Here is a 13,673-nt window from a genome sequence, read left to right on the forward strand (position 1 = left end):
AGTGGTCAAAATAACTGGAAAACAATTTCCCATGCCCTTTAGCACATGTAACTTAGTTAAAACATAATGTTTCAAATTTACAAGAGGTAGTTCAACGTATGTCGTGGGTTTGGTTATACCACCGTTTTCGGGTACGCAAATCTTACGACTCAACGTATTTTTATTTGCACATTTAATTGTGACGTAACAATTGTCTTAATAAAATAGTAATGGGGTTTTTGACTGAAAATGAAGAACGTACTACTTTACGGATATCATATGAATAATATGTTTTACAGTATGACTGTTGAGACGAGCGAAGATCCTTAACATCTTACAACACGACTTCAGACATTTTTAAATCCACCTATTTATTTAACGCGGTAATTGACGTAAACAGCCTATTGTGACGTCATATTAGCTGCAATGGGTTTATTTTTCTTTCAAACCCAACAAGTATCAACAACAGAAAAACGTATGAAGGTATGAGAAAGTTTGCCTGGAATTTAAAAACGGTTGTGGTACTTTCCAAACAATTTATTTCATCTACGGGGTTGTCAATAAAGTACATGTATATCTCGACAGCACTATGGGTAATTCTGATCATAGCAAATCACGTGACTCAAAATGTGTAATCATTGAGTTCGCTCGCTAATAACAATAGCTATTATACCATCGTTTATGTTTTATACCATAGACTGTTTTTCCTTCAAATCCTTCTACCAGAATCTACTCTTGGTTTTTTGTTGGGTTTTTTTGCCAATAAATAATAGTAACATACTTTGAATTGAAAAAGAGCATTTATTACAAATGCCAATGTAAGTAAAAACAACCTACATGTAGTAGTATTGTCCTGTATAAAATATATGTTACACCTGTCACAAGGGAAATGAGAACAACCCAAAAAGGTACATACAATGCAATAAGAGTATGTATTAAATATGCCCTAATTGATATAGAGCAATCATGAATGCAAAACTGTATATACACAATAAAAAAACACATGACTAAAAAATTGGCATAAAAGATGGGACTAGCTTGAATCAAAACATGCCACAAACTTGTCACAAACCAGTGAGTAGAGACAAGTGCCCAATACAATTAAATTATATTGACGTACGTCAGTTTTCGTTTAATTTTGTTAAAATAGTCCTATCGTTTCCGATTCAAACCCTCAGCTAATACGTTTCATCCTGTTAATTTATAAAATATAGCACCGAACCAACTTGTGAGGGGAGATACGTGTAGCTGGCAATTTGACATTTCCTTTAAAAGCATTTTCATAACCACCTGGGAAAAAATGGACAGGGTTTCCCCCATTACACTAAAGTTTTATTTCAAAATTCACGCGTTTTGGCGACCATTTGAAAATGGCGAGTTTATAATTTTATTCTCCATCCTCAACTACCCCATCATACCAAATTTCGTTGAGATCGGACAACATTGAAAAATTTTCGCTTTGGGAAGGGTTTCACTATATTCTGCTAGACATGCCTTTGAAAACACTATCAGAACCCACGGGAAAAATCTGCAGAGGTTCTTTATGCATTAAAGTTTTTCCGGAAATATGACAAGATATTGGCGGCCATTTTGAAAATGTAAGAGAGAAAGAGAGAGTGGAGTGGGGGGAGGTCCGAGAATCGATCAACTATGTTTTAAAATATTTATCAAGGCCGAATGTCGGTATTGGGAAGCAACAGTTAAATAACATTCTAGCAGAGTTGAATCTTCCAACTGCCCACCACAAGACCACCAACTGCCCACCACAAGACCAGAAGAAGGAAGTTGGTCTAAAATTAACAAAAGTAGCAGATATCAGAAAGTGAATCTGCAAAATAAACTACACATAATTATAGGTTTAAACCGCGTTGATGGCTTGGAGGGTGGGCATGTCAAATAAACATAAATGTATTGTGAAATAGAAACAACTTTAGTCGTATTTCTGGTTAGAATATTAAGACATGACTGAACTATATAAACTTTTATGGATTCAAAAATAAAATTACTATTATATTATTTTTTCATTGCTACTGCGACCGAACAACATAAGTAATTTACAGAGCAATGAATGTACACGTATATACATGTATATTAAGAATTTATGACGCAATTTTAGGGAACATTTTTATTGATATTTTGTAAATAATCATTATTATATACTTTCAATTTCATCTCTTCTCTTTTCTTTAAAAGTTTGCGGGCATATATCACATGATATATGCCCGGTAACATTCCGGCCCGCAAACGTTACGTCACAATCAATACACAAGCAAATTACTACGTCGTTAATTTTCAAATTTTTCGTGTTTTTCATCTTTTAATCAGTTAAACCAATAAAGAAATTGTTAAAAATAAATTGTTTGTTTCTAAATGAAATTAAAAGTATATAATAAAAAGGTTATAGACTTTGTATGGGAAAATATGACGACCTCGTTTTTTGTCGCGGACGGACCTCGCAAGCTCGGTCCGTCTTCGCGCCAAAAAAACTCGGTCGTCATATTTTTCCATACAAAGTCTATAACCTATAAATATTTTGCCCATACATACAAACTATATTCAATTTCCCCTTCAATGCAAAGACTTAATATCGTTGTTCTGGGTTAGTTTTGAGCATGAAAAGTAAATGAATAACGGCGTTGAATGAAAAAAAAAGATAGTAAGATATGTATATTTGTATCTCACAAGTGGTCAGCTCAAAAGCTTACAGAAGATACCACCTGACTGTTCAAAACGACTTATGAGGGTGATCGGTGAGGAAATAACATATTTTGGATAAAGATTTTGGTTCTGTATAAAATAATTTCATTCTAGAGGGGGGTATGTACATAAGATCTATACAAACTATCCACATTTCAGGTGCATGTGATTCATTAAATCCTTCAAGTCCTTAAATTGACATGCATCATCTAAACATTTAGTGAGTTTAAATGCCGGCGCCGCATCAGACGTAGAACGGTTTACCTATACACATGTAGGTACAATGTAGGAACTGTTCCTTCATCGAACGCTCGGTATGGGAAGTACATGTAATATAAGTTACGGATATCCTGGATGTGACCTTAAAAACGGAGGTCACATGACACAGTAGCACGATAGAAAACCTCACTATTACGTCACTGAGCGCCATGCATAATTCAAAATTTGTTGCACGTCATTTAAATCTGGTGACGTCGATATAAATGAGGGAAATAATTTCAAATTGGATGTAAAACACAATATACAAATGTTGTCATGGCATATTATTTAGTTGTAATTTATAACAGATTTTGAAATCCATACAAAACTCAGATCTTGTTTATCCACAATTGGCAAATTTTAATGAAACATATAACCTCTTTTTAGCCCATGATGATGAGTAGGAATTGTATCACCATGTGTGGTACATGTAGTAACTTAATAGAACGGGGGAAATATGACTCATCATTGAATGAATTATTACATAAAAAATATATACATATATGCTCAACGTAGATGTCATCTTAGAAGCACTAAAATTCACAAATACTAATCTAATACATTAGTAATTTTTGGATAAATCTGCTAAAATGAAGATGACAATGCCATGCCTCTATAAATTCACTGTACAAAATACTGTAGTTCATAGACTCCACAAGTCAGGCTGTCACCCACGTGTGAAAATTGCAGTGTGATTCACCTGGTAGGAGGGGTATTCACCTTTGAAAATTAAAATACATAGGAATTTTATATATCATATAACATATTTCAATTTAATAAATGGTAAAAAAAAAAAAATGAAGAGATTTATAATTCTCCCTGTATAATTTATATTCCTTCTGTGTATTTTAGTTCCCCCTGTAGGGTATTTCATTTTCCACGGGATATGCTATGTTCCCGTAGGATAGATTTTCTTTCCCTGTATAATATTTTATTATCCTGTATGACATTTTATTTCCATGAAGGATAATTGTATCCCCTAAGAGCCATAATACCTCTATGGGAATCTAAATATTTGAATTGTGTGAACTTTAGGTCATGCTAAAGGAGCCAATTACTTTGATTTTCAATATCAAATTAGTCGTGTAGTAATATCTAATATTTCTGTAGAACTTTTTTTGTTTTGAAATTCCTCGGAAATTTTGCCGAAATCGTATGGAAATAATTTAGGAATTTCTTTGATATTTGTGTTTAAAGATCACTATCGCACCTGCTAGTTGGTGTTCATCTTGTAAGCGATGGTTCACGTTTTGGACTTGATGGATATTCTGTAGAGTAAATATATAGCTTAGCTAAATATTCAATGTAGATATATCAACTTTGCTTTGATGATTGAAATATATGAGCTCTTTTGTTTTTCCTAATTGTCTCGCTTACATGTACATATAACCAGCAATATTATTGTCAATAAATGGTTTATGAAATTATAAACTATAATTGAAGAAAGAACAGATAAAAGCTAGGTAGTGGATTGAACTGTATCAACACTTACTGTGACACTTACCCTTGGTGTTTAAGGTCTCATCCGAAAGACCCGTGGCTCTGAATTCTAACTGCAAAGCGTGTGGCGTGTGGCGAAGGTACGATCACTACCTTTCTGAGGTCTTAACTTTGACTTGACTAGGACTCCTGTGAGAAAAAAGTGATAAGAAAGGATAGTAAGCCTAATTTATTGGAGTTAGGTTTAAATGTACTTGACTAAATATACATGTAACATTCTTAATACGTTTAGAAATTGATGAAAGTTGTAAACGTTTGTCTATTGTTTGTTTTATGTCAATATTTGTTTTAACTAATTTAAACTTTTTCCTAATATGCATGTATGGTGGGCACCTGAGTATGTAATCATAAGAATTGTAAAGCATAGATAGAAGGGTATGCTTAAATACCCTGCAATCAACAAACTGCAATTTATAGTAACACTGTCACTTATAGTAGTTAAGAGATTTTCCCATTTTCACCAAAATACATTCCCGGCAAAAATGGCTAAAAGTTTAGAAACTTATGTGTCAGGAAAGAATTGTTTACATAATGTGTGTTATTTATAAGTTATACCTCTCTTTGTTTCATCACATTAACCAATATTGATAGATAGCTTAAATATTTTTGAAAAAAACCTGAATTCTATTGATGCGTACATTTATTGAATTTATTTGATTTTGTATGAATTACTGAAGTAAATAATGCACTCGATGAGATTGCAAATAAACATTATATTTATGTTACTTAGTTAAACGAAAAGTCTAGTTTTATATATATTGAGTCTTGGTGATATGAAATGGCTTAGCCGAAGAAGTGATCGAATGAAAGACTACGAAACTTCAGTATGTGTACGAGCGTAATGCATTGAATGTTTGAGAATATTTCTTTAATGAGTAATGAATATGGCATTTTAAAGAAAGTGTTCATATTCAGGTAATGTTTTCGATGATTTATCAAATCTGTTAAAAGGTTCTCTATCGCTTTGGGGGGTAAGGGATAAATTAAGATTGATGATCTCTCTGACAATGCATATGAATATTTTTGGCAAGTATACATTGTTCTATTGTATGAAAACTTGACAATTTGCATACACATTTTATCCACGTTACTTCGTGATTGTGACTAGATATTGTCATTTCTTTCTTCAAATTAATCCTTATGTAATTGAAAAACCATGAGATCAAGTGTAACCAAACATTGCGATATAGACAGTACACCGATCATTTTTCTTCTCGTCTCATATCTGTCTTCTTGAGAAATGAAATATCACTCCATTGGGTTAACGAACTGCGAGTCTCCATTTGTTTTCTGAAGCACGTGATATATATAAAATGTTTATACTAGATTTTTATAAGATATAGGCCAAACAATCTTACCATTTCCTAGACAGCAGAGACATTCGATGCTCTGCAACAGATCTGCTTCCCGGTAGTTTTAAATATGGCATGTTGGCATCGCCTAAAGATTATTTTTTTGCGGATAACATTTCACAGTCAATCACTATGAAATGCAATATTTCATTCCACGAGATAAATACTGGACAAAAAGTTCTATTTCACCGTTCCATACGAGATAAGGATTCCCAGCCGGTTGTATTCGTATGGATTAATACTGATAAATCATTCGATTTCGTGGGGGCTCAATTTTCGTGGGTACCCGTATCCCATGAACACAACAAAATACTCAATTTATGTAACGTTGAAATGTACAGAAATCATACCCTCGAAATTGCATTACAACGGAAGTGTAAAATATCGAAAATCCACGAAAATTAGTCGTCACGAATTTAAATGAGTCCTCAGTATTTGCAAGGTTATTAATTAACATTTCTCAAACACTTAGAATTACTTGGTTGTGGTACCTTTGATATCGATGGTTGGATGTACGTCTCTAGATCTACCGAGTTTTATTTAAATATTTGTAGTCAGTCGATTGACATCTTACAAAGTACTCAATCTCAATACTACATTTTGCTGGTCATTTACTGTGATCAAACTATCTGGTATTTTCATACTTGGGCATATATCCATTTCTTGACCTGAATTCCCTAACATATACATGTACTTTAATTGTTTTTCATATGGTGTCCAGGAACTTAAACAAATGCAGTGTTTATTAGTCCACAAAAATATAATTGTCGCATTAAAAAGTATGAAATGCAAAATTTGAGCCAGTAACTTCGTATTCAAGATTTATCTTACACTCTACCACTGTGTTACGTCATCATATTAAGTGTATAATAAAGCTACTATAAAAGTCCTAAGACTGTTCATTAATCGATTGTTAAGAGATGTACATCGTTAAGGTGTATACAAAAAATAAATTCAGCAATATAATACCGTTTGATACGTCAAACACATTATACCAGACCAGTATTTATATACAAATATGTTGAATATTGCTTGAAGTGTTCTAAGTTTGATTTTTCATTGCTGTACGTTATAAGTGTATTAATGAATGTATGTATATTTTTATACTTGGTGACCATGGTAAGGAATTTAGGACAATGTCTTATGTTTACATTATGGCTGATCGGCCCAACCCTTGCATTAAACTAAAGAACAATCCATCATGCGCACAACCCAAATTTCATATACTTAATTTGCAGTGTAGTGTAATGTTTATAATTCTAAACTAGGGAATTTCTGAATTTGTACATACCAATCCCATCTCAAAGTTTTTAATTAACGAAGAACGGTAATTGCATGAGGCTCACCAGGAAAAAAAAAAGGTGTGTCAATTTTATTGCGCTTACAATTCCAAAGAAAGTATCTTTCTAGACTGTAGTGTATTATTCTCTATCAAGATTTAACATTAAATCTACCTTAGAATATCCCTCGATGAAATTTAAGAACTATATAAATATAACTGAAATACAAATTGAAACACCTCATCATTATAATTGTTCATATAAATATCTCATTCCTCGATAAGAAATTACCTTACGTTTTCGTTGAGAAATTTAAACAGACTTTGCTGAGGTTTCATAACTATTAGTGGGTCAATTTCTTTTGAAATATATTTGACGTTTATTAAGCTTAACTATTTAGCTAAAACGATCATCCATCATTGACTCCACTGTATTCAACTGTCTGAATTGAAATCTAGGTTAACTGTTGATATACAAGGAAACCTATTTTTTTGATTATTTTGGCGTTCTTATATTACTGTTATGAATATTTAAATATAGACACCCATCCTAAATACATTGTATATCAAGAAATCACAAACATTTTCTTCTCGTGTATGTACATAACCAGGGCTGCTTAACGTTAATCTAACGTTCGGCACAGTTGACTGTGATAGATCTTTAAATCAGCCTCACTCTCTAAATTGATGGAGACAGTTAGATATACCGACTACGTTTTATCTATTAACAATAATTTTCTTTCATATGTCGATTCGATATATCCCTGTGAACTCGAGATAAAAGACACAACAGAGTCCTCCACATCTGCTTCGTACTTCGATATTCTGTTGAAAATAGATATTTACGGCAAACTACATGTAACAACTCAACTTTATGACAAACGGGATGATTTCAGCATCTCCATCGTCAACTTCCCATATTTATTTAGCAATATTCCATTATCACCTGCATACGGTGTTTACTAATTCGATACGCAAGAGCTTGTTCTACGTATGATAAGTTTTTAAATCGAGACAGGCTACTGACAAACAAGTTGATGTTAAAGGGGTTTCAACAGTATCGTTTGTTATCATGATATAGTTTGCCAATACAACCTATCGTTAGGTCAATTGCTGCCTGACGTGTTTCATACAGATTGTTAGGCCGTTCTTGGCACACTGCTTTTGACTACGGATTACTTCGTTTACCTGATCAAGTAATCGGGCTCACGGCGCGTGTTACCGGTCGACAGAATATGCTTACTCTTCCTAGGCACCTGATCACACCTCTAGTATATCCAGGGGTCCGTGTTTGTCTAACTCTTTATTTTGTATACTTTATAGGAGTTGCGAGATTGATCACTGTTCGTTATCTTCACCTTTCATACCATACCTATGGGAAGGGAGGCAGGGGTTTAAAAATATAAAATGATTAGTCGTAAAAACTGTCCATATTCAGATTGACATTGAACTTGCAAATCACTTTTTCCGAAGTTTAGACTCTTCTGATCTAGCTATATGAATATATAAATTCCTGAATAGATTTTCTACTTTGTTTGGGACTTATTATTAGTTCAAACTGATTAAGTACAATTCTATAAACTTTTTTATTTTCTAAACAAAAAGCATAAAAGTTACATTTTTGCAAACCTTTGATGTATGGATGCTCTATTTAGACGTAGGTAATCACAAATAATATTGGAATGAAAAGGCAAAACCTCCTAAGCATTTCAAAATGAAAATATAAAGAATATTTTGCCCATATCGGGGCGGTACATGTAGCTATAGCTGTATGCAAGGTGTCACATTTGACTTATACATACATGTAGTAATCCCTCTTCGCCAACACTTTGCAGAAAGACAAGTAAAATTTGTACTGGCTAAATGGGAATGGGATGCAGGTGGATAACAAAAGAATTTAATTCAGCATCACAGATATAATCTGAATTAAATATTTTGCAGCAATGAGTTTTCTTTATTACGCTAAAGCCTACCGTGACAAGGGGCCTTGGTATGTAAGGTCTCCTTCGAAATACCTGTGACATTCACTTCTAACGGGAGATCACGTGGCGAAATATCAACTAGGGCGAAGTAACTTTTATATTTAAAAAAAATTATTATAAGTTGTGCAGCAATTTTACTACCCATTTTTCACTACGAGTTAATGAAAAACAAATGGTTTTGTTTACGCTTCCGAGTTTTCAATGATATTGTACCACATCCCAAACTAGTATCAGATACGCAAGAAACACAGACACAGAGAGCATTCGAAATGCAACTGTTTTTGATATAGAATGCATTATTTCATTTTGGGCCGTCCGGGTGTCCACATTAACATTGTATGGAGACACGTTAGTGCACGGCTTGGATATCTCACTCTGTTATCTTGCTGAAAACGGGTTTAGTTCGTTGTTAATCTCTTGTAGTGTAATTAAACAATGGGGCAAGTACAGTGTTAGCCCCTGGTAATGTGATTTAACAATGGGGCAAGTACAGTGTTAGCCCCTGGTAATGTGATTAAACAATGGGCCGGCTAGTTGTTATCCTCTGATAATGTCAATACCTAGACAATGACGGAATCTTTATGTTAGCCTTTAGTTATATCGATGTATGTAGAGGCAGCATTTTCTATATGAAAACGGCTGCGATGACACAACCCCACCCAAAAAATAGCAATCGCAAAGAGGTTTCAGATGACTCCATGCAGTCTCGGAAAGGCCGCAAAATAAACTCGGACGCATGCAGTCATTTGAGCACAAACAAAAGACCGGACGTGATTGATTTATTCGCTCAGAGCTCGCGATGGTCCCATAGAAGTGTTTATATGGTCCTATTTGAATCGCAGACCAGTCTTCTTTGTGTGGCGATCGCTTTTATCTAGACTCGATCTGTGATTTATTGGCGGGGATCCGGCGATCGATCGGCGGATCATTAGCGACTGCTCATCGAGCGGTTGTAAAGTGGTTTCGCAGCGTTCGCCGTCGTTCACATTGAAACTTCTCGCCGTTTTTCAAACGCTCATCATCTCTTTACTGACCTTTGATTTTGTTCTGTGATTGGTTGTCAGCTATTCGCCGACTAATCCCGTTATGTTGGAATCAGTTGCCGAAAATGCGATCAAATTCTTATTCCGAATATGTTCAGACGGTGTCGCAGCAGTCGTGTCGCCAGATGTTCTGAATTCGGTGGCTAACCCTTTGATCTAGTGAGTTCTCTTATACCTTCACTGGTGAGTTCGAACCCTCATTCGAACTTTAGACGTACCAATAGGCAGTTATTATTCCTTTGAAATTTAGACGTACCAATAGGCAGTTATTATTCCTTCGAAATTTAGACGTACCAATAGGCAGTTACTATTCCTTTGAAATTTAGACGTATCAATAGGCAGTTATTACTCCTTCGAAATTTAGACGTACCAATAGGCAGTTATTCCTTTGAAATTTAGACGTACCAATAGGCAGTTATTCTTTTGCCAAACGCTACATATTCTGAAGTGAATATTTCGTGTCTCGGATGACACCTTAAAACCCGGGGATTAGATCACGTGTTAATACATGTACATATATTATGTTGGACTTTGTTCCGAATGGAATAGTACAGTCATATGCACCAAAATTGTTCACACTGCGTATTGACAGTCATTAACTTGCATAAAATTCACTAATTATTAGCAAATATGTGCAGTTGATTTATACTTCCTTTGGTCCGTTGGACGTAATGTGAGTTCCTTTGTCATAAAAGATTAAGCTTATCCCCTCGCAATTCATTGAGAGACCGTTCGCTCGTTGTGTGTGTGTGTGACACTGAGCTTATTTTTGCTCGACTGACTTGATAATTCACATGTAGCTTTGTTATCAAAAGAGAAAAAAACCTATTTATTTTAAGGTCAAGGTATCTACGGGATTTCATAGAAAAAAACTTGTATTTACCGATTGCCCACATTGCGCAGGGATGACCCGCTTTCAATGCGAATACTGGTCCAAAATAAAATCCGATACACGGCTGAAATATCGCCGCTTCGCCTTAAAACTCTGAACAATTGTCAAATTTTCGGGACGACCTGTCGTTTCGTCAGCTCAAACAGAAAAGTTTTACATAATTAAAATATGTACTAAAAGGCTAGCACTCATACTAATTTTTTTTCAAAAACACTTAAAATATTAATTTCACCTATAAAAAATGATAGAAAATAGTACATGTACGAATGACTAAATAGGAGACATATTTCAAGCCCTATAAAATCTGTAAAATCCAGGAGCTTCGGAGGGCGAAGCCCCCTGGCCCCCACCAGGGTTTTGTCCTGGACCCACTGGGGGCTTCATGGCGGCCCCAGACCCCCTGCCTCATAAAGTGGCGCCCCCCGTAACCGCAATTCCTGGATCCGCCCCTGGCATTTCTGGTTGATTGTTTGTTTTACGTCCCGTGGAGAATTTTTCACTAATATTGAGATGTCAGCAGCTATAGGTGAAGTACCACAAACTTTAGCACTCGGAGCCGTAACAGTGAGGGTTCTTTATCGTGCCAACGCTTACCACGACACGGAGCCTCCGTTTTAAAGGTCATATCCAAAAGACCTGTGCTTTTTGTTTCAAATTCCGAGTGTTTGGTGAAGTAGCAATCATTACCCATGTTTACGTCTTAGGTTTGGCGTAGCCATGACACGAGCCGGGCTCGAACTCACGACCTCCCGGTCACAAAGCGAACGCTCTTCCACTGAGCTACCGTGAATAGATGATATACGTTTCTGAGACACTATCTATCTATCTATGTGCAAAGGCATCCCAAGATATAGCGTTACATATGATTTTATCGAAAGAAACATAGAGCATGTCGATTTGGGAAACCTTACGGAGGCTGCTTTACAAGTATGCGTCGACAAACAAAATTTTGTGATAAAGAAAAAAGGGTGCCCAAGGTTTTTAAACGCATCTTGGATTGGAGGATATTGCTTTGCACGCATATGTATGATATGAACGTCTTCATGGCATTAGATTTCTGAACACAATAATTTTAGTAGGTTATGCACACAATATCTTCAAATTGAAGAACACCTAAAGCGTAATATTTGTAGCAATAAAATGAAAATAGAAACCCAACGGATGCATTACTTCCAACTAGAAAGGCAAGTGTATGTTGTAAAATGCAGTCAATGCATTTTAGAAAGTATACATATTCTATTATTCACGCTAGTCTGACATTTTCTAATTATTCACGCACATGTCTTTAGGTGCAGATGATTGGAAAAGTTAACTTGTAGCGGACCGCCTGATAATATAAAATGTAAACCAAAGAGTCCGTATTCTATAGAAGCAACATTATATATACATGTACTTTATTTATCCAATTGAATGATGTTTTTGTGACTGATTTCCACACTATGCAGCCGCCATCTTGTCCTGTTCCTGTTAAGTGTTGTCCATTTTACTGTTGTGAACTTTCTTTTCCATGCTACATCCTTCAGGTTGGTAAAAAGTTTCACCTGGAAAATTTGTTTGATGATAAAGATATTCAGGACATTGTTTAGAAGCAATGCTGATCTTTTAGAGTGATATATTAATGAGAATAAACGATAGGAAATAGAAGTAAAACAACAACCAACGACCAATTCCTTCAGAAGCAGAGAAACAGAAGCATAAAATATGCTATGGTAATTAGTTAGACAAATTGAATTTTTGTTTCTTTTGAACTTGTGTTATTGGGCTGTAAATCTTGTTCTTTATGGGGGTGGCCAAATAATCTGGCTCAGTGGTCCCTTCGACGGGAGTCGTAAAATTCCCACAAAACAACACCAGCGTATATATCTCCTGCAGACTAGAGCGGAGACGAGTCCAATTATTTCTGCTCAGGACAAAAACACGGACGCAAAGAAAATAGAATTTCGAACGTCTCGAAGGGAAAGTTTGCCTTAATTCATATATGAAAAATATAAATTCAGATGCATACAAATAATGAATTAAAGTATGATTTCCGGTTTACCCTGCCGTTCAGTGAAGGGTGAAATTTTCAGTCCTGGTTTTGTTTTTTTTAATTGCACGGAATAATTAAGCATTCAAAAACGGCTACATGATAAATAAACAAGTGTAATTATCATAAACGCATCAATCGTTTATCTCTGTCTAATTGTAAATTTTAATTACTTTCTAATGCGTCCTGCAAATTAGTCTGTGCATATAATGTTCAGCGGTAGAAAAGTTGATTTCCAAAATCGGAATCATCTGACGGGGGTGAAGTCATTGTTTATAAAACAGCAAAAACATTACTCTTTGGGATCATTCATCAAATTAAACTTCAAATTCTTTGCTAATGTCTCTCTTGTTTATCATCATCTGTCAGGCGGGGAGATATAATTTAAGTATTAGTATCTTATGATTTAAAAATGAATTAAACGCTAAAAAGTGCAGCAGTGCTGACAGTTTTATGCCTAATTGAATTAATTTGCATTCATTTACAATTCGTTTTGGCAATAAAAGGATTGTTAATTATTTTCATATAGTCGGAGCATAGTGTCTTAATAATTAGTGAAAGTAAGCTGTACATATTCGTATTATATTCTATGGTATCGTGTTCTCCCTAGCACACTCAGGTGAGTTTTAAATGTATTTGACACAGAGCAAAATTGAAATACAGAG

At 34.9% G+C, this 13,673-nt stretch overlaps 1 long non-coding RNA gene across 1 annotated transcript in view; it reads right to left on the reverse strand.

Annotated features, from left to right (window-relative positions):
• Positions 1 to 4,441: 4,441 nt before the first annotated feature.
• The window catches only part of LOC125683328 (uncharacterized), a 29,504-nt gene continuing 20,272 nt past the window's right edge, over positions 4,442 to 13,673 (reverse strand). The window contains exons 3-4 of the long non-coding RNA XR_008796258.1: positions 12,376 to 12,523; positions 4,442 to 4,563 (exon numbers count right to left, since the gene is read on the reverse strand). This is a non-coding gene — a long non-coding RNA (uncharacterized LOC125683328). The remainder of the gene's footprint in view (positions 4,564 to 12,375; positions 12,524 to 13,673) is intronic.

Source organism: Ostrea edulis, chromosome 6 (genome assembly GCF_947568905.1).
Source record: "Ostrea edulis chromosome 6, xbOstEdul1.1, whole genome shotgun sequence".
Taxonomy (NCBI): Eukaryota; Metazoa; Mollusca; class Bivalvia; order Ostreida; family Ostreidae; genus Ostrea; species Ostrea edulis.